Raw genomic sequence first — 25745 nt, 5'->3', positions numbered from 1 at the left:
CCTTGAGGAAAAGTCAAGTAAGATTTGGGGTCAGATTCAAGCCTCAACGGTTTACACCAGTGAAAGCCTCAAATGCCAACTTAGGGGGGTGCGTCAACTTGAATGGGTTGAGTCACTGACGTGTGTCACTTCCTGTCTGGTGTTTGGCGCCCCCCTTGGTTGTGCCGTTAAGGGGGCGGAGGATCTTTGCTGGGCTCTACTCGATTATGTCCTCACGATTTGCGACTTCTCTATTTGTTGCTACCTGTCCCAGACCTGCTGTTTTCAACTTTCTAGAGACAGCAGGAGCGGTAGACATACTTGTTGCACCCTCGACAACTACTGTGATTATTATTATTTGACCATGCTGGTCATTTATGAACATTTGAACATCTTGGCCATGTTCTGTTATAATCTCCACCCGGCACAGCCAGAAGAGGACTGGCCACCCCTCAGCCTGGTTCCTCTCTAGGTTTCTTCCTAGGTGTTGGCCTTTCTAGAGTGTTACCTAGCCACCGTGCTTCTACACCTGCATTGCTTTCTGTTTGAGGTTTTAGGCTGGGTTTCTGTACAGCACTTTGAGATATCAGCTGATGTAAGAAGGGCTATATATATATATATTTTGATTTGATTTGGTAGTGGGTGGTCACTGGTCAAGCGGTTGGCTGTGGTCTGGACAGGTATGGTGGATTATTGTGACGTACTGTAATATCGAACATGATGAGTGTGCAAAAGGAAACGAGGTTAATAGTGGGAGACAGAAAGCACGTTTGACCCCGAGATAGAAACATGCTGAGGTAGCTCCATCGCTTGCCCTCTTGAACTTAAATCAAATGCACTGAAATAGCGAATCCCTTGTGTGAATACTAAGGTGACTACTTCGGTTTCGAAGAGTTTACTTCTCTCCCACCCTTTCTCACATGCAAACGTGTCACACGTTTGAGTTCGTGGGGGTATTGCATGTCTCTCCATTCTTAACGGGCTTAGATCGGGGATGCCTCTCAATCCCCTCGTTTTCACTCTGTTGAGGTTTGGAGGGCAGGAGAACAGACACGCACACAGTCACACACAGTTACACAGTCTCATACACACAGTCACACAGTTTCACACAGCCACACAAACACACAGAGATTCAGTATACAAATCTCCCTTAATTATTTTAGACATGTCCAGGCGTTGGTTGTATTTTGCTTCCRCTCCTGTACTGTCAGGGGCAGCGGTGGATCGAAGGGTTAGGTCAACACTAAGGGTCGGTAACAACAACCCTGGCCTCATTTACAACACCCCGCCCTAACCCCATTCCTGACCAACCACCACTCTGTTGCCACCCCTCCCTAGACCTTAGCTAGTCACCAGTAGAAACCATGTTTTTGATGTATTTGATATCATTCCACTTATTCCGTTCCAGACATTACCARAAGCTCCTCCTCCCCAATTAAGGTGCCACCAACCTCCTGTGCTAATCACGTAGTCCTCAATCCTAACTGGAGATCTGTTTGAGTAACTTGAGTTTTCGCACAGATCTTCCATTGACATCAATGCGTGATTTATGCCAAAATCCGAGTTAAGCGCATGCATCTACAGCCTTTAGCCCACATGATATTGYCAGTGGGAGGGACATTTCCTCTTAGGAGAAACACTGAGACCCAGCTAAGAATCTTACAATACCAATACAAGTCTTGCATGGGGACCCTCTTTCAGAGGACTTTGAGCTGTACTATGTTTCATGATGTTGTGTCGAGCACAACACCCCATCAACCACCTCCACACCAAATGCAGATGACAAACCCCAATTATCGTCACCTTAAATGTCATCGGAAAACCTTTCCTTTTTGTTGAGTGTTTGTTCCATTTGAGGCATGCTCTGCCTTCAAGGTGACCCCCAGTACAAGTGCAGTGACTATGAGAAAGTCAGTAAATAGAGAAACTGATCTGGAATCTGATTGGAATTACAATAAAGACGCAATAAACGGGCCTTATTCGCATATGAACAGCGAGAACCTGGGGGGAAATGCGGGTTGGTTATTGCATATGAGCATCTGTGAGATATTAAACACAAAAATAGGATTTTGGGGGGGGGGGGGGGGGGGGGGGGGGGGGGGGGTGATGGTTGGAGCAGAGAGAGAGAGAAGAGAGAGAGAGATGGGCTCTGTATATGTATGTGAAAGGGAGAGTGTGCATTAGAATACATATCGACCGTATACATGCAAGAAGAAGGAGTGTGTGTCACGTGCACGTGAGGTAATGGCATTCTATGTCTGTCAGAGAGAAATGGGTGTGCATGTGAGCAAGTATCTTTTTGGTTGGATATAGGGACCCATGTTTGTAACTACATGCAGCTCTCAAAGCGTTAGAAGGAGAGTCAACTTGATCCGCATCCAAGGGTTCTCACACACTGTGAATGTTGAAAAAGGAATATGGATCGAGGGAGAAGCCATACCACAGAGGTCCACCAGTCCACTTTTTTTGTAACAGTTCCATGCATTTTGAAGTGATATATTAAGTTTTTTCACAGTTGGGAATGTGGCAAATGGCATGCTTGAAAGACAGCTTTAGTTCTGCTCAGATCTTTTTGTTCCATTTCTGGGCTACAACACTCCTGATGATATACAGTACCAGTCAAAAGTTTGGATACCTACTCATTTAAGGTAAAAATTTTTTTTAAACTATTTTTACATTGTAGAATAATAGTGAAGAAATCATAACTATGAATAAACACATGGAATCATGTAAGTAACCAAAAAAGTGTTAACAATTGATATTTTATGTTTGAGATTCTTCAAAGTAGCCACCCTTTGCCTTGATGAAAGCTTTGCAAACGCTTGGCATTCTCATCAACTAGCTTCATGAGGTAGTCACCTGGAGATGCATTTAAATTAACAGGTGTGCCTTGTTAAAAATTTATTTGTGGAATTGATTTCCTTCTTATTGCGTTTGAGCTAATCAGTTGACAAGGTAGGGGTGGTAACAGAAGATAGCCCTATTTGGAAAAAGACCAAGTCCATATTATGGCAAGAACTCAATAGCAAATAAGCAAAGAGAAACAACAAGTCCATCATTACTTTAAGACATGAATGGTCAGTCAATCTCGAACATTTCAGAACTTTGAAAGTTTTCTTCAAATGCAGTCCCAAAAACCATCAAGTGCTATGATGAAACTGGCTCTCATGAGGACCACCACAGGAAAGGAAGACCCAGAGTTCCCTCTGCTGCAGAGGATACGTTCATTAGAGTTAACTGCACCTCAGATTGCAGCCCAAATAAATTCTTCACAGAGTTCAAGTAACAGACACATCTCAACATCAACTGTTCAGAGGAGACTGCGTGAATCAGGTCTTCATGGTCGAATTGCTGCAAAGAAACCTCTACTAAAGGACACCAATAATAAGAAGAGACTTGATTGGGCCAAGAAACACGAGCAATGGAAATTAGACCGGTGGAAATCTGTCCTTTGGTCTGATGAGTCCAAATMTGAGATTTTTGGTTCTAACTGCRGTGTCTTTGTGAGACGCAGAGTAGGTGAACAGAMGATCTCRGCATGTGTGGTTCCCACCYTGAAGCATGGAGGAGGAGGTATGATGGTGTGGGGGTGCTTTGCTGGTTACACTGTTGGMGATTTATTTAGAATTCAAGGCACACTTAACCAGCATGGCTACAGTACCACAGCATTCTGCAGCGATATGCCTTCCCATCTGGTTTGCGCTTAGTGGGACTATCATTTTTATCCAACAGGACAATGACCCAAAACACACCTCCAGGCTGTGTAAGGGCTATTTGACCAAGAAGTAGAGTGATGGAGTGCTGCATCAGATGACCTGGCCTCCACAACCTAATTGAGATGGTTTGGGATGAGTTGGACCGCAGAGTGAAGAAAAAGCAGCCAACAAGTACTCAGAATATGTGGGAACTAGTTCAAGACTGTTGGAAAAACATTCCTCATTCCAGGTGACTACCTCATGAAGCTGGATGAGAGAATGCCAAGAGTGTGCAAAGTTGTCATCAAGGCAGGCTACTTTGAATAATCTCAAATATAAATTATTTGGATTTGTTTAGCACTTTTTTGGTTAGTACATGATTTCATATGTGRRATTTCAWAGTTTTGATGTCTTCACTATTATTCTACAATGTAGAAAATAGTAAAAATAAAGAAAAACCCTTGAATGAGTAGTTGTGTCCAAACTTTTGACTGGTACTGTACGTCCATTGGTTTGCATGAAGCAGGCAACTATCACCAGGGAATGTATCTGATTTGGGACTGCACTGTTTACACTTCTTCATTTGGCATTTATCAGTGTAATATAGACATGATACCAAATGTATCAGAAAGAAATAGTTCAGCTAAAATGCAAGTTCATACGAAAAAACTGTGACAGCTTCGTTAGCCTTATTTAGCTCAGGATGGCTAACGACACTCAAGCACACTGACATCTCTGCTAGGGTGACGGGGGGTGGGGGGTGAGGGGTGGAGTGATCCTGTCCCTCTGATTTGTGGATAAGGGACTCAAGGAGGCCGTTGGCCAGCGTGATTTAATTCACACCGTGTCACCCTCCGCCTGTGGTCTGTCTGATGATGTTATTCTGGGGAGCCCAATTCCCTTCTTCTCTCTAGTGTCTGACTGTGTCTTATTTACATATAAGCCTACAAGTGAGAAGACATGAGGACTGTATTGGGTTAAAGTGGTTCTAAAAGGGTTTGAGGTCGGTTACTGAACAAAGTAATGTCCACAGTCAGTCATGRACGGAAGTCTATACAGGCTACAGATAATGTGTTTGTGTGTTTCTGTGTGTTTGCTCGTGCAATCCCGTACTTGTATGTCTAAACGCATAAATGTGATGTGTGCAGATGTGTCTTCTAAAAAAAAGTGATGTTTACGCCCTTGACTCCTCCCCACTACCTTTTTGGGTGGGACATGGGGCAAAACAATTTAGATTTCATTGTAATCCATCTGGGAGTTGGGTGTCGCTTCTCTTCTTCGGATTGTGTGACCCTCCCGAAAATGAATTTGAACCTTCTCCCCGCCTTCTGTTCATGGCCTCCTCCCGCCTCCCACAGGACAAACAAAGGGAGCCATTAAATATTTAGTGATTGCTTTCTTYTAAACATAGGGATTCGTTTGCGGCCCATGTAGGCCCTCGACGTTACAAACACATAATTGAGAACATTCATTTCAATGTAGCAGGACCTTGAGGAAAGTTGATGAAAATGGAAGTTCCTGTAGGTTCGTAGAGTTGGCTGACTTGTGCTTTAACTTGTGTTCTTCAACACTTAGTAACGTCATTCATTGGGAATAAAGTCAACTGCGTAAACCGTAAACCATTYATCTGTTCCAAACCATGCTGATCATGTAGTCATCTATTAATTAATAAACTTATATGTATCTTGATTCATTATATTTATTGGCGGTTTTGCCCCTGTGAATTTAGACAGGAACATTGGTGATTGGTCGCTWTCTTTAGGACAACTATAAGGAGGCAGATCATTTCCCCTTGAAAGATCCTCAGAGGGCAAGTGATGCCAGTTGGATGGCAGGGGGGGGGGGCAGTTATGCTGCCAACACTGATGCTCTTGGTCCAGAGAAGCGCTGACTGAGTGACCCACTGCTCAGCGTAATTGTCTGTTTTCAAATATTCACCATCTATTCCTCCTTAGCAATCCCAGAAGAAACAGACAGTGAAGTTACCAAGTTGTTTGGCTCATGATGATCAAGTCCCTTTAGCTGTTTGGCAAAATGCAATGGGATGTTATTTGTGCAGCTAGATTCTAGTGCCCAGTGTGTGGTGAACGTGAACCTCGCCTGTAGCATGTTTGGCTGGAGTATATCGGTGCTGTCACCTTCCCTGAGACCTACTGTACTGTCATTCATGGAGTGACAGAATAGTCTCTTGCTCTGTTGGCTTAGATGGTTGGCTTTGAGTAGATTGCTGTTGTGCAGATTGCAGAGTCTGATGCAGAACAGAATGCAGTCTAAGCATGTTGAGGGCATTTCATTTACTTACTTATTCAACATAAATGATAAAAGAAACATGGGCTATTGTGGCTATTGCACCACAAGGCTATTTTAGCCTGCTGAGCTAAAGCCAAGGCATTAGCCCAGGGAGCTAACACAAGTCTTCTCATTAAGCAAGGTTACTCATCATCACATGAGCATAGTTCACCGAACCACCTAAGTTACACTAACCAGTAACCAGTGTTCGATGCATCATTCACTCTTGGGGTGCTCTGAATATGTGGGATGGATTTGTAATGCTTATTATAATATGAGGATGTATTTAGTATTCTTCTGCTTATGAGAATGTCCTGATTTGTTTTAGGAGTGCCCAGCGGCTCCCCCAGGTAACTCTGCAATTATAACCCTGGTAATAGCTTCCCTCATATAAAATAGTGCTTTTCTAAATAGGCTATGCAATTATGGCGCTTTAATTGTTAAAATACGGGCCAATTGTAAATACAAATGTACACTACAGGGTTTCAGTTTTTCATGTTCAGAGTGCATTCAGATCATCAGATATTTACTCTCTCTTTCTCTCTCTCTTTCTCTCTCTCTCTCCCCCTCTCTGGCTGCTGCTGATAGTTTCTGGTCTGGTGGCTTTGACGAAACACAGTCATTTCTCTCATGTCACTGATATCATTATTGCCGCCTGCAAATGGCTCTCCATCCTTAATGGCACTTGTGTTGAGTTTACACTCACAAACTTGTCCATCAGTCTGGATAACTCAATGATGAAATGGACGCCGATCCTATATGCTTGGGTTAACAAACCAATACAAACACTGCATCGGTGTCCACATAACAACATTACCTTTTTATGAATAGACAGCACCATGGCGAGAGGAAGGAAAAATAAACATCATGAGGCTACAGTACAATCATGTAACAGTAGCTTTGACTTTGACAAATAAACCAATATTTCCCATGATGCAACAATTTTCATAACAAATTGGCCTATAATTTAAAGAATGTGTCTCATGTTAAAAAAAATAGGTATTTGTCTCACTCTGGATAAACCCATTGCGTCTTTACTCCTAATTACACTGTATAAAACGGCATGTAATTTGAATGAATAACTTTTGTTGAAATTAAACGGCCGACTTTGAATGACACAAAGTGGGTTCAGCATGCGGCTATAGGCACATCATTTCTTGCTGTTTCACCAGAGGTTGTTGGGAAATGGAAAGCGGTGGTTGCAGGAAAATTCACTGGGGATGTTGGTACATTGATCCCCGAGATTGAAATGTGAGTTGAGCGGTGTGCTCGAAATGCTTTGATTGCTGGCAAAACAATGTTTGGGACTATAGCGTCAAATGTAGAATAATACCACTGAATGACTTAGTTCGCAAGGGGAGTGCCTAAGTGTTTGATCAGAACCCTCCAAGTGAGACTGTGTGATGTCTCACATATATTAATGATATAGGGAGAGAACGCGTTGTGGTCAAAGTAGACCGGATTTGTATTTGATCCATAGAGAAGCGAGAAAGCCATATCAAACACTATGCAATGCATAACTAGGTATTTTTAATTTTTCCCTAATATCAATAACTTCACAAATCTTCATTGTAAAGGGTTTAGACACTGTTTCCCATGCGTGTTCTTTGAACCATAAACAATTAATGAACATGCACCTGTGGACCGGTCGTTTAGACCACTAACAGCTTACAGACGGTAGGCAATTAAGGTCACAGTTATGAAAACTAGGACACTAAAGAGGCCTTTCTACTGACTCTGAAAAACACCAAAAGAAAGCGATTGCCCAGGGTCCCTGCTCATCTGTGTGAACGTGCCTTAGGCATGCAGCAAGCAGGCATGCCATACTGTGAGACGCCTAAGACAGCGCTACAGGGAGACAGGATGGACAGCTGATCGTCCTCGCAGTGGCAGACTYKGGGACAAGTACAGGATGGCAACAACAACTGCCCAAGTTACACCAGGAATGCACAATCCCTCCATCAGTGCTCAGACTGTCCGCAGTAGGCTGAGAGAGGCTGGACTGAGGGCTTGTAGGCCTGTTGTAAGGCAGGTCCTCATCAGATATCACCGGCAACAACGTCGCCTATGGGCACAAATCCACCGTCGCTGGACCAGACAGGACTGGCAAAAAGTGATCTTCACTGAGGAGTCGCGGTTTTGTCCCACCAGGGGTGATGGTCAGATTCGTGTCGTCGAAGGAATGTGCGTTACACGGAGGCCTGTACTCTGGAGCGGGATCGATTTGGAGGTGGAGAGTTCGTCATGGTCTGGGCCGGTGTGTCACAACATCATCGGACTGAGCTTGTTGTCATTGCAGGCAATCTCAACGCTGTGCGTTACAGGGAAGATATCCTCCATCCTCATGTGGTAGCCTTCCTGCAGGCTCATCCTGACATGGCCCTCCAGCATGACAATGCCGCCAGCCATACTGCTCGTTCTGTGCGTGATTTCCTGCAAGACAGGAATGTCATGGCCAGCGAAGAGCTTGGATCTCAATCCCATTGAGCACGTCTGGGACCTGTTGGATCGGAGGGTGAGGGCTAAGGCCATTCCCCCCAGAAATGTCCGGGAACTTGCAGGTGCCTTGGTGGAAGAGTGGGGTAACATCTCACAGCAATAACTGGCAAATCTGGTGCAGTCCATGAGGAGGAGATGCCCTGCAGTACTTAATGCAGCTGGTGGCCACACCAGATACTGACTGTTACTATTTTGACCCCCCTTTGTTCAGGAACACATTATTCCATTTCTGTTAGTTGCATGRCTGTGAAACTTGTTCAGTTTATGTCTCAGTTGTTGAATCTTGTTATGTTCATACAAATATTTACACTTTAAGTTTGCTGAAAATAAACGCAGTTGACAGTGAGTGGAAGTTTCTTTTTTTGCTGAGTTTAGTTCATAGTACATAGTTTTTATAGTACTTATCTATAATAAGATGCTTCATGTTTGCCTTAATATTTGACTTAATTCTTACCAAATGTTGCTTTTTTTGTGTGTCAACAATTAGACATTTTAATTAAGTGTTAAAAAGAAAAGTGGGAAAAAAAGCTCTGAGAATATTTTTATGTTTACAGTCTGGACTGGAGTCCAAAATCTGGACCATGGTTTGAACGGGGTGGGAGGTGCCACCTGCATGGTCTACCGTGCTGCGCCCCCTAATTGGTCGTAAGGTTCTTTCATGCAAACGAGGAGGGTGTGTCCTGGGCGAGACAACAGCAGCGCGTCTGGGAAGGGCTTCGGCTGCTTTAGTGTATGTAGTGAATGCAAACACAACAGCGTGCGTTCTGGGAAWTACGACGTTCTATGAGTGAAATAGTGATTATTTTCTGACTATTCCCTCTTCGTCGATACACTTGCTGGAATTTTGGATTATTTCTCTCGGAAATATTTTGCGGGATTAATTTGTGAGAAGGTAAATTCTGTGTTGTCGCCCCTGTGRTGTGTGCGTTGCTGACAATTTGTGTCTGCTCCCTCTGTACATTTCGTTTGGTTCAAATGTTTGAACGGTCGGTCCTCATGCAGAACATATGTTGTGGGTTCTGTGTTTTCTGTCTTTGCAAACCCACTGAACTGAATTTACGAACTAAATGTTGAAAACCGTCAACCCACGACGCTCTGGTTTGACACGTCTGACATGTCAATCCAAGTGAAACTGTCACACAAGGTGTCAAATAAAAATTTGAATGAGAAAAATATTGCATTTATTCTAGTGACCGGTTTTTGTAYCTTGCAACCTTTCATTATAGCCTATTTTATTAGCTTAGTATTTTCCAAATTGTGTACATCTTATTCTAGGGCACTTGATGACTTCCCAGATTGATGGTCGCTCTTGTAGTTTGTGATTTATAATCTATGTACAATTCTTTGTCCAGCTATTCAAGTTTTATAGGGTGCGGGGTCGTAGGTATGGTTGCCCACAAAGGTGTGTCCCGTCATTATACCCCAAGTCATCAATGAATATCGATTGGGACAACTATTAACGATTGTCAGTGTATGGCAAACAATTTACAAAAATATCGAATGCATCAGGGGTGTAAAGTTGCCTAGCCTATAAAGTTGTCAACTTGAAGTGACATATCACCCTACATATAATTGCTGTGTATTGTAGCCAATAATCATTAATTATATTGAGGCTTTCAAAGTTTTCATTTTCATCATTTCAGTTACGAAATGCTTTGTTCAGGCTGTGTAAATTGTGTACCTGTTTCTTCAACGAAAAACAAATGTCATGATCTAATCATAGGCCTACCATTTAGAATAATCTTCTCACTTATTCTTTGTAATAAAAATCATGTTTCAACACAGAGGGGGCGTTGTAAAAATGATATTACATGACGACCATTGAAATATTTTCTGCTAAACCCACGGTTGTCATTGCCTATTATTTCCCCTGAAATCTCTGCCGCGGGACTCGCCTTTTGTCCTAATCCGTTTCCCTCGCCGTACTGGTTCACAATCAAAACCAGGATTTAGCGATTTAAATCCAGTCTGGACATCTGCAGTTGCCTGCGAAAACAGTCTAAATTAGCACGTTTTATGCTTTTATTCAAACAAAGCCTTTACGCAATAACAGATTGTATGACACTCGTTTTGGCAGATATAGGGCAATGTAATCGCAACTTCGATTACATTGCCCTTGCTTGCTCTCTTCAGGTGGTTAATTGCCTTGCGCAAGGTCTTTTCCTCAAATCTTTTGTGCGTATTTTGTTATCGTGCAATTATGCCAATGCTTCAAGTCCTCCCTCTTTCTATTCGGGAATAGGCCTATATAGATCTTATGCAATTGTAACATGGAAAGACTTGTTACAAGCTCAACAAAGTTCTGTGTAAATGAAGTAGGCAGCAGGCTATTAACTGAATCTTCACTCGCACAGAATTTTGCAGTTGGCAACCTGAAGTGCAAGAGAAACGTTCTCTACGGACAGCGCTATCTGAAACATTTCTGCACTGTTAAAATTGTATATGATCTTTAAGGCTTCAATGCACACGGTGTATAGGACAGGCTACTGTAATGGACCACACTGCCCACTCTCTGGAGGAGAGAGCTATCGTGTGTCAACCCCAAGTTTTTCCATCATATCTCACCTCAGTGTAGCCATCATATATCTCACCTCAGCAGGATGCTGTGTTGGAGCCTGCAGACTGATGTGTATGRACGACTTATACAGTGACATTTCGGGGTCTCTATTTTTGAATGGGYCCATCCTATCTGGGCCTAATAGTGAAGGCATGTCATTAAACTGTAAAAACGTGGCATAAACACAACCAGTCATGTTTTCATCTGATTGTCAAACAAATKCCTTCAAAAAATAGGTTAKCTGTGCAAGTTCGTCCACTCAAATAATTCAAGCATACAAACAGTGCTCTGTGCACACGCTTTTTGATGAATGAAAAGAGGCATCGTTTTACAAAACACAAAGTGACATTCGGCGATTGATGTCGTAGCACGAATTAATTGATGCGTCTTGCTGACACATTGACGTTTTTTGTAAAAAGAAAAGTAAAAACCTGAAAAGGGACTGAAATACGGGACTGTCCCGGGATGACAGGTGCAGCCACATGGAAATAATACAAATATAAAAACTGACTGATGTGGGGGTGTTAYTTTCATTTGGAATACGTTTTTAGTTTAATATTTACCACTGTAGCAGTACATTTTATTATTTAGAAGTTTTACTTTTCTTGCAATTAGGGGAGGGTCATCTTTCATTCAAGGGGGGTTTAGACCCCCTGTAATTCGCACTCTGTGTGTATGTCAATGTAAGCACACGTTCACTTTTCGCATGCATATGCATTCGCTGTGGGCGTGTGTCACATGTTGCGTGACTGACGAAGTCACTGATGCTGTGAATAGGTGGCCTCGCTCTAGGAAGATCACTCCATCCCTGCCACATCCTACCACACACGTCGTTCTCTCTAGGCCTCTACCCACCATCACAGTAGACCTCAGGTGCCCAAAGTTGTGTGTGTGTGTGTGTGTGTGTGTGTGTGTGTGTGTGTGTGTGTGTGTGTCAACCAGGCAGTTGATTTGTAAATCAGTGTTACAAACAGCTGATCTATCTGAACTGAAGCCAGTTTTCTGGTATGCGCTCTTGGTTTTGGCGACAGCCTTAATTGGCTAACTGATAATAAGGAGTTTGGGTTCACAACCTAAAGGGCATCGTTAGCTGGCGCCACAACAAAAGCCTCGGTGTCATCGACCCACATCTCTTTTTCCTATTTTAATTTTTTTACAAAGGAAAACGAGCCTCATTGTTTCGCCTCACTTAAAATAAAACTCAAATGTGAGCCCTGTCTTTAGTCGCTGTTACGTTGATGCCTTTCCCCCTTAGCGAGAGTCGTATCTTTAGCCCGTTGTCTTCATTAATTTCAACACCTCTCCATCTCGCTGGGAATTGTTAGTTGTTTTTCTTGAGCTATGACACATCTGCTTGTGTATAATGTTTAAATCTATTCAGTGGGCTTTTGTTGASATCTTTTCATATCGTTGGACAGGGTTGTGTATGTGGCTGGACTTGAGCACACAGATCATGCCATATTCTGTCTACACRGATTTTTTTTTTTAAACATGGCGTCGKCAAAGTTTGAAAAASATCAGTACTGCATTMAATTCGTTTGCAGTACACAAAGTCTAGGCCTAATCAGCATGGAACCCCTACAGTGTTTTGTCTGCGTGGTTATAAAAGCATTAACATGCACAGTTGTATCTGCCGGCTTGAATTTCCAGCACACAACAGGTTTATCTCAGCTTGGATGGGAAACCACCCCTCTGTGCTGAGTGCAACAGTCTGCCATKTCACCTTGGATGTCATCGCTATTGCTGTTTTCATAGTGGCACTATTGTCTACAGTGCAGTGTTTTCCTATTTTGGTTTGGACATCTACKCTTGTGGACATTAGCTCTCTGACACACAATCTGTCTCCCTGACCACTGGGCTGCACTGCCGTCTCCCCGTCGCTCTGCTGTGACTGAGGGTGACACAATGGGAGTGGTGAGGTCATGGCTGGAGAACCGTAGCACCATGACAGGGGAACTGTCTCTAGACAGTTTTGAGATGAGGGAATTAGAAGAGCAGGATGTGGGAAGTTCTCAGTGGGAATCTGAGGATGCTTCTGATGAGATTGAGGGGGGAGGGAATGGGTGTGTGTGTGTTCTTGAGGGTGAAAGAGCGAGCAATGCTTGTGTTGGATTCGATTCATGGCTTGGGTGAGTAGCCAGTGTGGTCACTAACAAGTGAACATATGCCTGTGTGATTGTCATTCCGCCTGATGTGTGGTTGCTTTGTGTGCATGTGTCTTTTTGGCCTAATATCTGTATCGGTCTTTTACGTCTAGTCTGTTGCTCCACTCTGTAGCTCTAGAGGATCTGGAAAAGTTCCACTTCCTCTGTTTGTCAATACTAATCTCTCCATTCACCAGCCGGGTTGGGTACTGCTCGCCAGCCGTGATGGCTACAATTGACCCTGCCATCGTAGCTTTTTTATTTTGTCGCCCGCTCACTGATGGGCCTGCAGATGCTGAAGCACCCTGGGAAATGGTCAGTTTGTCCACGGTGTGATTATTCCCCCCCGGCTGTCTCTGTCCAGACGTTGGCTGCTGAATTATGTGTCGCCGGTGGAGAGGTCCTCAAAGGTCTGTTGCGCCTCATGCCCCCAGAGGTAATGAGCGCTGAAATAGCCTTCCCCCTCAGGTGCCTCTAGTCTCTGCACCACGTTCCTTCTTACTTCATGTTTTCTCCTCGTCTCCTTTCCTCTCTTCTCAAATGATGGGGGGAAAATAGATAGTTACAGTGCCTTCAAAGTATTCATACCCCTTGACTTATTCTACATTTTGTTACAGCCTGAATTCAAAATTGATTAAATATATATTTTTTTATCCATCTACACACAAAACCCCATAATGAAAACATGCCTTTTAGAAATGTTTGCAAATGTATCTTGGGTATGTCTGTATCAGCTTTTATCATCTGGATTTGGGGATTTTTCTCTATTTCTTTGCAGATTTTCTCAAGCTCTGTTAAATTAGATGGGGAGCGGTGGTGAACAGCAATCTTCAAGTCTTTCCACAGATTTTTGATGGAATTCATATCTGGGCTTTGGCTGGGCCGCTCAAGGACTTTCACATTCTTGTTCTGAAGCCATTCCAGCATTGCTTTGGKAGTTMGGTTGGGGTCATTGTCCTGTTGGAATGTAAATCTTTGCCACAGTCTAAGTTTGTTTGCACTCTGAAGCAGGTTCTCATCAAGGCCTGTTTGGTTCCATTCATTGTTCCCTGTCTTACCAGTCTCCCAGTCCCTGCCACTGAAAAGCATCCCCATAGRACGAAACTAATTTGAATTCAGGCTGTAACACAACAAAATATGGAATAAGTCAATAGGTATGAATAGGTTATGAAGYCACTTTACATATTGCAATATTATTTTGGACAATATTATATAGATACTTTGACTCCAAGTACCGATTTGTAAAATACGTTTTTTTTGTTGCTACGTAGCTTTAGCTAGCGCTAGTTGGCTGTACCTGCGCTAAAACAGCGGTATTTTTTATCCTAAAGCTCGTTCGCCATCTTATTAAATAGTGATCCAACATGTTTTCCATGACTGATCAAGACACATTTTCTCATGCTTTCTGCAGCAGACATGTAATGAGCAACGTTTGGAACATCAAATTGCATTKAAATCGCAGTATCAAATTGCAATACATGTTGCGTATCGTGAATTCCCTGGTATTTCCCAGCCCTACTCTTCTCTCACCCATATACTTTTCTCTCTCCTCTCTTCCCCTCACCTCTTCTCCTCATCTCTTCTCATATTTTCTTCTCTTGTACCTCCAGCTTCTCAAACTTTCTCCCACATATTCCTCACCTTTTCACTCTCCCCTATTGCCCTGTTATTGGTTCTATCCACAGTTTCATAACACTATTTTTACTGCATCACGTGGGAGGAACATAAATCAGGTCTTTATGGTGTTTTGCTTTTTTTAGTGCTGTATTTGGTAAGAGACTATGTTGAGGCGAGGTGATCATTTTCCCAATTCGGAAGCAACGGGTCTGTTTTATGCCCAGTTTGAAGTKATGTCTGAGTATATAAAAACCACGAAGCAATTGCCTCCTGTGCAAATGAAGGATCTGTGAAATGCTGTAGCAGTCGTCATTGTCAGGGGGGGATTTTGGTTGATGCCTCGTATTGTAGCTCAGCAGTAATCCCAGCATGCTCGTGTAGACTCCCCATGATCCTCCCTGCTGCTCCTGATTAAAAAAATGTCAGCAAATCTATCGGAAAGACTCGTTTCACAGTTTCCGGCTCAGTAGCTAGCTTTGGCCTAATGTCACCATCCATGAACCCAGCACACTCTCCCCAAATGACTTAATTGTCAACACATCCCCTCCATACAAGCTCTTATTTGCTGAGCGCCTTTAGAAACCGTCAGACTTTTGAAGCTGGGTCCAGTTTTTCATTATGAATGAGGTTCAAAGGGGCTTGGGGCTGCTTGTGCCAAATTTATCGCTATCCCATTCACTTAATGATAGTGCATGTCTTTCCTCCTTCCATTGATTAGCTGTTGGCAAATAAAATGGCTGAAGAGTCCTTTCTGTGTCTGGCCTGCTTCAAAGGGAGATTGGGGTGTCGSTAAATCAGGTTTATGGTTGATGGTGTCTGCCGATATGCAGCACAGAGACTGTTTTATGAGCTTGTTTGGTAAGGCGTGGCGATAAAACAAGACATTGCTTGAAGGAACTCATTTTCTGTAGGGATGTTTTTATTCTCTGAATGCCCTGTCACTACGCTGGTACTCGCTTAAAGCTGCAATATGTTACTTTTTGGGTGACCTGACCAAATTCACATAGAAATGTGTGTTATAGATCTCGCAATCTGTTTTGAAAGCAAGTCTAAGAAGCAGTAGATCTGTTCTGTGTGCTATTTCTATGCATCCCGTTCTTAAGTTTTGCTTTTGCATATTTTACTTTTGGTTTTGTACACTTGGGCCAGTAATCGAATCCCCTAGCTGACAAGGTAAAAATCTGTTGTGGTTAACCCACTATTCCCCAGCCGCCGAAGACGTGGATGTCGATTAAGGCAGCCCCCCGCACCTCTCTGATTCAGAAGGGTTGGGTTAAATACGGAAGACACATTTCAGTTGAAGGTATTCAGTTGTACAACTGACTAGGTATCCCCCTTTCCCTTTACCAGCTGAAAATACAATATTTTTGGTTATGGAAAATATATCACAGTGGTTTAGATGGTACAATGATTATCTACGCTATACTTGCTTGTTTTGTCACAAACTGAAATTAGACTAACTATTCAAATTTTATTAACCAGGAAATGGCGGAGCAATTTCTGCATAGTGCATCTTTCAAAATAATTTGCACTGAGATTTGCAGATGCAGGCTGCCAGAGTTATCAACTTCTTGCTTCTTGCGTGCCCTCTTTTTTTCCTCCCACTTTCTTGCTCCTGMTTTGTTTTTCTTGCCTCATTGCTTGTTTGCTTGCTTGAAGTTGAAGTGCAGGTGCAGGTGCTGGCAAACACAACAGTCAAAATTCCTCAGCGCAAGCGTTCCAGGAATGTAAAAGTATAAGAAAGCAAAGTGGGGTGAAGGGAGGGGGGATTTTTGGGGAAGAAAGATCCTGCAGATTTCTTAAGTGTGCCAAAATGGGTCTGTTTGACAGAGGAGAAAGGGGGAGGAAGAGAGGAAAAGTGAGTGAGGGAGGGGAGGAGCRACGCTGAAGAAGGCTTGAGASGCCACGGACGCTCAAGATCTTTAACTTTGTCCCAGTCCGATGAGGYTTGAGAGAAGTCCAAAAAAGGAGAAGAAAGAGCTTTCCAAAACGTACAGCTGCAAGCTGTCTCTTCCAAGCACTTAAAACGTTGCTTGGCTTTGTGCAACACATGGAGCTGGGTGAAAAATCTGGTCTCTGTAAGTGTTCCAAGGGCTCTCTATGGCAATTAATGGAACAATAATTACAGTAGCGCGGTTAGACAACGGAGAAATTGATGATTTGGTGCTGCTAATTTGCCGGCTGATGTCATTTTCGAAAATGATTTCTGTAATCAGGTTGAGATGAAATGAGGCAGAAAATGGAAGGAACCAGATATTGGATTTCAGAGATGTTCAGTGGGTTTCATATTCATTCATTGCTCCCCTACAGTATCTCCTCAATCCTTACCAGCATGTGTTGCACATCACCTCAAGGACTGTTTCATTCGCTGGTCCAGTTTCAATCTAACTTTAGCAAATAATAGCGTCACCAGTAAGAGATGGAACGGCAGTTGAAAGCCTMGCGACTGGAAGGAGGACAGGACGCAGGTGACAGATGGAGTGTTCCATGTCCTCTTCTCTCTCTCTAGCTCAGGCTGGACCAGAACCAAACATCTGGGTTTTGTCTTAGGACTTGGTGGTGTGGGGGTTATATGCAGAGAGAGGAGACTGACTGGTGTTCAGGCTTCGGTTTGGAAAAAGGGCTTTTTTTTTAAACGCTTGGGAGGTGTGTGAAGGGGACAAAGGTCAGGGGGTGCAGGGAGGTTGCAAGGGGGATTGAAGCACTGCCTGTCCCCAACCCCCCCCCCCCTAAACTTCCCCTGTGTCCTTTTGACCACATGATTAACAGGCCTAGTTCATGTTTGGGAAAAGACAAAGAGAAATAGCCAAGGAGAGAGAGAGAGATGTAGAGTTTGTCAACGTCAGTCATGTAATGACTGACAAAGGGAGGCTCATTCTGTGAGATTTGACGCATAGCCGGGAGAGGGGAAGAGGGAGAAAGGGAGAGGGATTTAGCTAGCTCTGGATTTCAAGGATGATAAACATCATTGCCATTCTTTCCCCTGAAGCAGCTTGTCGGTCTCAGGTGCAGACAGCCACAACCTGTTTTGTTAATGGTGTTTGCATGCTCAAATTGATGATGGTAATGTGCTGATTGACCTAATGTTTTTAACTTCACAGTATTCCCTAAATATCTATCTCTGGCTCTGTGATGTCACCCCTCTGGGCCTGACTGCAGTGAATAATGGGTAGATCATATCAGTAGAAGGGAAACCATTAAATAGAGGGCTAGATTGACAGAGCGAGAGAGGGGGGGAAAGAGCGCTTCGAGGGAGAAATAAGGAAGGACAGAGTAAGGAATTCACTTTGRTTTTGTTCTTAAGAGAGTGTATTCAGAATAAACTCTCACCTTTTACTATGCCAGGAAGTTGGCAGATGTAAATGTTGCCCTATGACCAAAAGGGTCAAAGTCTTTGTATGTGGCACCTTTAATACAATGTCTCGTCTTTAAAATTGTTCGGAGGATGCATCCAGGAAATKATTTGWGCACCCGCATCACAAGGAGCAGTAAAAGGCCATAAAAACGAACTAACCTTAGGGAAATGCAACAGGCAATCAAACATGAAGACTTTACTGGTTCGGTGAATGCTCTTTGAAGTGTCAAGGTGGGTATGGCAGTTACAACGTAGGGTTTAGCCCCATCGGCCGTTGTCACGTTTAATTTAAAACATTTTACAAAATGTTAAAGACAAGTCAAATGTCTTGCTGGGAAAATAATAGTCCTAATAAATTGCGACAGAATACACTTAATACAAATCATTKGTTTTAGAAGTAGTACTAAGTTCACTCTGGTTATTTTGCCTGGCTCTAATGAAAATGATGGTGGTCCAAATCACCGCTCCATCCTTCCATTCACGGAGCGTAATGTTCTTAATTAACGGTTAGCGCTAACGTCTGCCTCTTTCCATACACTCTCGGCTGTTTCCGAGTCACTGGGGTAGATGGCTGTATTGGTTTAYCAGAGCTTTGATTTCCCTGCCAGTATGAAAATCAATGTTTGGCGGGGCCAGCGTCTTTTATGGCCTAGATTAGCATGATAATGTCAGAGTAGCGGGAGTAGCTAATCAGATTCTCGTAGTGCTCGTGCAGCTAATATCATACGAAACACCATTAGTGGAGAATGATTTTCCGCCAATCCCCCACCCTTCAATTATTTTAACTAGTTTCTTGGAAAGATGTGCCAGAAATGGGAAACAGTATGGGGTAAGCCGAGATGGAGAGCTTATGGAAGACTGCCTCAAACCGCTATATGCCGTTACCCGCTGTGTTTTTCTATTACTCTAAACCTCTACGGAGGCTGGTCGCTCAGGAGCACGTCGCGTGGGTCTGGGRTCATGTTTGTCTGACTGAAGTGAGTCTGGTTTGGGCTAAAGTGAACCAGAATGGACAATACTCTACAGTGGCTTGTTCTTGTCTCATTCCTTCATCGGCACTGATCTGAAAAACAAAACGAGTCGGACATTTTAGACTATTGAGATACAACCATGGAGTCAGATGTGACTTCAAAAAGCTCAGGTTTCTAMAACCAATCTGTTATTGGCCAAGTTAGTTTGATAGAGACTGTCTAGATATGAGCTTAGATGGCCTGAACGGACAAAGTTGACCTCTGATCTGATATGTTGGGGGAAAGATTACAGCATACTTTAAGTGTCTTCTGTTGACTGATGGAGAAGAGTCACTTTGATTCCTTTCTGAGCAAGTTGTCAAGCCAGTCTGATTGAGCTGCTCTGCTCTGACACACTAGCCAACCACACACACACACACACACAGGAGAAAAATCACTTTTCCCCCATAGGGCATCGGCACCGTGCCAGTTCAGCTAGGTCATGGAGCAAGGAGGGGGGACGAGTGATCGGTACGTGGCTCAAATGGAATGTCGCGATTTTTATTCACGTCCCACAGTGTTTCCAAAAACATATGAGCTCCCCTCRCACCTGACTAACATCCAGTGAAAGTGCAGGGCGCCAAATTCAAACAACATAATTAAAATTCCTCAAACATACATGTGTTATACACCATTTTAAAGATACACTTGTTGTAAATCCAGCCACAGTGTCCGATTTTCAAAAAGGCTTTACGACGAAAGCAAACCAAACGATTATGTTAGGTCAGAGCCAAGTCACAGAAAAACATAGCCATTTTTCCAGCCAAAGAGAGGAGTCACAAAAAGCAGAAATAGAGATAAAATGAATCACTAACCTTTGATGATCTTCATCAGGTGACACTCATAGGACTTCATGTTACACAATACATGTATGTTTTGTTCGGTAAAGTTCATATTTATATCCAAAAATCTCAGTTTACATTCGCGCGTTATGTTCAGTAGTTCCAAAACATCCGGTGATTTTGCAGAGAGCCACATAAATTTACAGAAATACTCATAATAAACATTGCTAAAAGATACAACTGTTATGCATGGAATTTTAGATCCACTTCTCCTTAATGCAACCGCTGTGTCAGATTAAAAAAAAAAAAAAAAAAAAAAAACTTTACAGCAAAAGCACACTGAGTACAGCGCTCAGACACAAATCCAAGCCATACAGATATCCGCCATGTTGTGTAGTCAACAGAAGTCAGAAATAGCATTATAAATATTCACTTACATTTGATGATCTTCATCAGAATGCACTCCCAGGAATCCCAGTTACACAATAAATGTTTGTTTTGTTCGATGAAGTCCATCATTTATGTCCAAATACCTCCTTTTTGTTCGCACGTTTAGCCCAGTAATCCAAATTCATGAGGCGCGATCACTAGGTCCAGACGAAAAGTCAAAAAGTTCCGTTAGTCTGTAGAAACATGTCAAACGATGTATAGAATCAATCTTTAGGATGTTTTTAACATAAATCTTCAATAATGGTTCAACTGGAGAATTCCTTTGTCTTCACAAATGCAATGGAACTCAAGCTAACTATCACGTGAACGTGCGTGGTCAGCTCATGGCACTCTGGGAGAGACCTTACTCAATCCCCTCTCATTCGCCCCCACTCACAGTAGAAGCCTCAAACAAAGTTCTAAAGACTGTTGACATCTAATGGAAGCCTTAGGGAGTGCAATATGACCCCATTTCCACTGTATCTTGGATAAGCAAACCTCAGATTTCCCATTTCCCGTGATTTTTTTTCTCAGGTTTTTGCCTGCCATAGGAGTTCTGTTWTACTCACAGACATCATTCAAACAGTTTTAGAAACTTCATAGTGTTTTCTATCCAAATCTACTAATAATATGCATATCCTATCATCTGGGCCTGAGTAGCAGGCAGTTTACTCAGGGGAAGCTTTTCATCCGGARGTGAAAATACTGCCCCCTACCTCAAAGAAGTTAACACACTTGAATAATGCACCACAGCATGTTGAAACTGTTCATTACTGTTCACAACACAATGTCCATAGAACACTTACATTGCAAGAWGATACCTGTAGCTTCCAGCTTTAATTGTAGGCTAGCTTTTCTTGCTAGCTTACAGCTGAATTCAGTACCCTAGTACTTTGTTTGTGAWACCATAATGAAAAATATGCACATTTCAAAGCTGATTGTCACCAAAAACMTTATTAATTCACGAAGTCTCCCTTCACCACCAAAAACGAATTCACTTCCCTCGCCTCACATCTGGTTTCCACTAGATTTCATAGCCACGAAGTCAGATTCCACAGCCACATTCTGCCTTGTGAACGACATCATTACTTTCTTAAAGAGACAGCACACACTTTTATAAAATAAGAGATTGCTTCTTCTATGCAAATGTTGAWCAGTACAGAAAATGTTACATAATGTTCAAATGTAATGATATTGAACTCAAAAGAAGCCTAACGATTGAACAGAGCAGTAGCTGAGTTTCTGTCTGGATCAAGTGCCATTCTGTGACTTTGGCTAATATGTCTTCTTTTTTTAGTTGTGGTATTGTTTTGGTATTGCGTATACATTGTATTGTGATGCTAAACCTGATATTGGTATCAAAGTCAAAATTCGAGTATCATGACAACACTAGGGAATATGGGACCATTTCTGTCCAGAGGCGCTTGTCTGGCCCATGAGTCAACTGTGTGGGTTTATCGTCAGGCCCTGACGTCTCTTTGACGTCTCTCTCCTTTGCTGCCTCTTTCTACTTTCTCTGTTCTCTCTAGGCTTTTCTCTCTTTACCATCTTCTCTCTTTGCTTGTTTTTTTTCTTTCYCTCGCTCTCTCTCTCAGGGCATACCTAGGTAWACTCTTGTCTAGGCGAGAGGAGGTTGGTATGTTGAAAAGCTGAAGAGCCTCTCTGTCTGTAGTCAGGTGTTAGATTGGGCTGGTGATGAGGGAGATGGATTGAGTTCACATGAGGCAAGGCTACGCTGTTCATTATCTCACAATCCTCTGGGATGGGGTGGAAAAAGCGTCTGTAGAAAACAAGCTGCTTTGTCCTTCAGTCAAGCACGGTCAAGGCAATGTATCTCTCTTTTTCTCTTTCGTTCTCTCTCTCTAAAATTCAATATGCTTTAATCGTATGAATGACAAGGTCGATGTTGCCAAAGCGAAGTGATATATACAAGTAAATAACAAATATAAAAACAGTGAGAACAATAAGATTAGACGCTATAACACTAAAGATATATACAGTACCAGTTTCAGCTGGAATGCTTTTCCAACAGTCTTATTAAAGGAGTTCCCACATATGCTGAGCACTTGTTGGCTGCTTTACCTTCACTCTGCGGTCCAACTCATCCCAAACTATCTCAATTGGGTGGAGGTCGGGTGATTGTGGAGGCCAGGTCATCTGATGCAGCACTCRATCACTCTCCTTCTTGGTCAAATGGCCCTTACACAACCTGGCGGTGTGTTGAGTCATTGTCCTATTAAAAAACAAATGATAGTCCCACTAAGCGCAAACCAGATGAGATTGTGTATCATTGCAGAATGCTGTGGTAGCCATGCTGGTAAGTGTGCCTTGAATTCTAAATAAATCACTGACAGCTTTACGTTGGGAACCACACATGCAGAGAGCATCCGTTCACCTACTCTACAATGTAGAAAAAAGTACAAAGAAAGAAAATACCTTGAATGAGTAGGTGTGTCCAAACTTTTTACTGGTACTGTATATAATCAAATAAATATCCAATACAGAAATGTAATAATGGTCCACCTTCAGAATCTTTCTCTCATTCTCTTTCTCTCATTCTCTCACGCTCTCTTTTTTCCTCTCCCTCCCCTCTGAATTTGAAGTGCTACTGTTCAACCAGTGGCTCTCTGAAATGTCAAGGGGGTCATCGGCAAATTGTATCATGTAGCTGATGATGAAATTGAGAGATGAGGTCAACTGCAACCTTTTCCTGGCCTCTGGAACTTCAATTTCGCACTTTCTAACCTATTCGATCTTGTTCGAGTGGTATAAAGCTCATTTCCCCAACAGGAGTAGCCTATTATCACGTCAGTCTCACGTCAGTCTCACGTCAGTCAGATGTAAAGGGCTAATTGGAATATTAATTTGGTGGCTAATATTGTAGTTTTGTCAAATAAAATGAGTTTGAGGTTTGATTTTTTTTCCCCCAAGATAAACAGGAATTTTCCTCACTTTGGGTTTATTCTGATTTGAATGGGACCCATCAACGTATTGGAACTTGAACATCCTTTCAAATGTTACATTTAAGGCCATCTCATTCTTTGGTCGTCTGGGTTCCTAGTCTGAAGTCTTATTGGCGTCTGCAGAACACTACACTAAGACCATTAGAGTCTTGTAGGGACACAGATTGTCGACTATTCCTTTTTGCCAAGGTGATGTAAGAAATCACCCTTGGACACCCTGTCTCTCTCCACCCCCAAGGTCAGCATCTGTTTGATTAATCGCTCATTCCCTAATGGGGACGTCTTAGCTATTCATCATCTTGGATCAAGCACCAGGAGACTGGATCAGGGTTGGGAATTAGAAGCAGGAATCCTGATAGTGACACGTAGGCCTGCTCCTTGTACTCTCGGCTCTATTGAATGACGAGTACGTTTAAATGCACAATTATGTTTGGCGGTTTCTTTCTTGATTTTAATATGTTCCCTTAAGCAGTTTCCCTTAATTAGGAAGATGTTTATGGACTTCGTAGCTGCACGTGCTAGTGAAAATAATAGCTTTGGTTGGTATGACATGTCTCATCACCTACTGGTGTTCCAAGATGTATTGTTGGTTTTGTTTCCTATTCGTTTTGAGACCCCACTCTCTGAACTAAAATGCACAATGGACTCTGACGCTTCTGGTGTTGTCTAAACCAAAGCAGATTAAGCATGACATATTTTCATATTTTTGTCTGTGTTGTGTTTTGAGTGTCGTTTTTTCCCCCATCACTATTTGTCCCATTCTAAGTCCACTTGGCGTCATGCAGCACACGTGATTTGTGTTGGAATAGGAGCGGTTGCTGAAAAGAATGTGAGATARTGTAAGCTTGAGGAAAATAAAGCTTTTATTAGAAACTTTGACCTTTTGAGGACTCACCCCTTGAGAAGCAGAGAAAATAGCCAACTAATTGTAGGAAGAAATTCCAATTCCAGCTTTATTTTAATGTTCATTAAATAATTAGCCATTATATTTGGCTTTGTAGCAATCAGAATCTTCAAGTATTTAATTAAAAAGGTTTGTCGAAGACTTTCAAACTTGGTCCACAGAAACCTCTAATTTATTCTTCTCTGTTCTTTTAAACTGTAATCCCACCCATTGTTGCAATAGTTTTTTTGCCAAACATCTGACTAGTCCTAGTGTTATGAGTAGGCAATTCGGTCARGACCCAGATATGAAATGCTCTTAAACGCCGGACCCGCTTGGCTGACCTCTTGCCCAGTCAGCCTACAGCAAAACATGCTTTGATCGTATAGCGAGGGAGGAGGGGTCGGGTTTCGAGATAATCATATTTTTTGTTTTCTGTGCTGATCTGAGACACAATGGACACACTTAGGACCCAGAACAAGTGCCGTATTCAGTTAAACTAGAAACGTCCTGCCCCAGGCTAATTCCCAATGACAGGTCCTTTGTTGACGGGCAAGCTACTTTTGGAGGGGAACACAAAACCCCCTCCTAACAAAGTAACAGGCCGTGACAGAGAAGGAACGTTTTTTGGGGGGAAAAGGGTTTAAATCGACCTAGGAACAGATTAAAGGGGAAAAACAAGGACTAGGTGGAAATAGGATTCTTAAAGTCATGACAATAGCTCATTTCTCCTGCTAAAGGTTTTCTGTGTCTCCCCTTAACCTCAAGCCTCCCCCAGTTTTAGAGGTTGAGGTTAGCTCAACTGTTAGCACAGAACACGAGGGCAGGGTTTTGATAAATTTCAGCTGAGCTCAAAGGCTCTGGTTTGTGTCTTGGGYCACAGGTTGCCAAACYAACTATTCAGGGAGCACATGTTCAGCTGCCCTCARCCTCCTCAGCACAAATACAGTTTATTTTTATTTTTTATCTCTCTGTACGCTACCACTTTGATTTCTCCGTCTGTGGCGTTTTCCAATTTCAGAGGATGCATTTCGGGCACCCACAAAGAACTTTCCAGCAGCTTTCCATTTTAGATCACATACCAACCTGTGGGCTAATTTTCAAAGGCCTGATGTATAGACTCCCTACTAGGGCCTGTTATCTGAATCATGGGTCCACCCTGAACACTGATGACACTATCAGTGRCACCCAATGTGTTCAGAATTCCCTTTCCAACAATTCCTCCTTGTACCAAACTCCCCCAGACCATGACATATTGGCTGGCTTCAACTCTTAACAGCCGTGCGTTGGGGCCAACCGCCTGATATCCGAGTCTGGCTGGGGTGCCCTGCTCGGGGAATCATTTCCTCTTGCACTCAGTAAGCGTGTTCAAGGGAGCGAGGGGGGGGGGAAATCATCCCGAGCAGCTGTGCTGAAAGCCTGTGCTAAACACAATCAGGAAGTCGACGGGGGAGGCAGCGTGTTTTTGGCAGGGCGAAGGCAAACGCCACGGCACATTTGAAAGACCCTCTGGAAACTTCAAACGTGGGCGGCCCTGCCCCCC

The 25745-nt window shown here is 42.9% G+C and overlaps 1 protein-coding gene across 3 annotated transcripts in view; it reads left to right on the top strand.

Moving 5' to 3' along the window:
• Positions 1-9181: 9181 nt before the first annotated feature.
• LOC111955939 (semaphorin-6D-like) overlaps positions 9182-25745 on the top strand; it is a 102267-nt gene continuing 85703 nt past the window's right edge. For all 3 annotated transcript variants that reach the window (XM_070436283.1, XM_023976327.3, XM_070436281.1), the window contains exon 1: positions 9182-9354. The gene's annotated coding sequence lies outside the window, so the exon portion shown is untranslated. The remainder of the gene's footprint in view (positions 9355-25745) is intronic.

This window comes from Salvelinus sp. IW2-2015, linkage group LG31, assembly GCF_002910315.2.
Source record: "Salvelinus sp. IW2-2015 linkage group LG31, ASM291031v2, whole genome shotgun sequence".
NCBI classification, from domain to species: Eukaryota; Metazoa; Chordata; class Actinopteri; order Salmoniformes; family Salmonidae; genus Salvelinus; species Salvelinus sp. IW2-2015.
The sequence above is the reverse complement of the archived record's forward strand: the minus strand, read 5'-3'. Positions and strand labels throughout refer to the sequence as shown.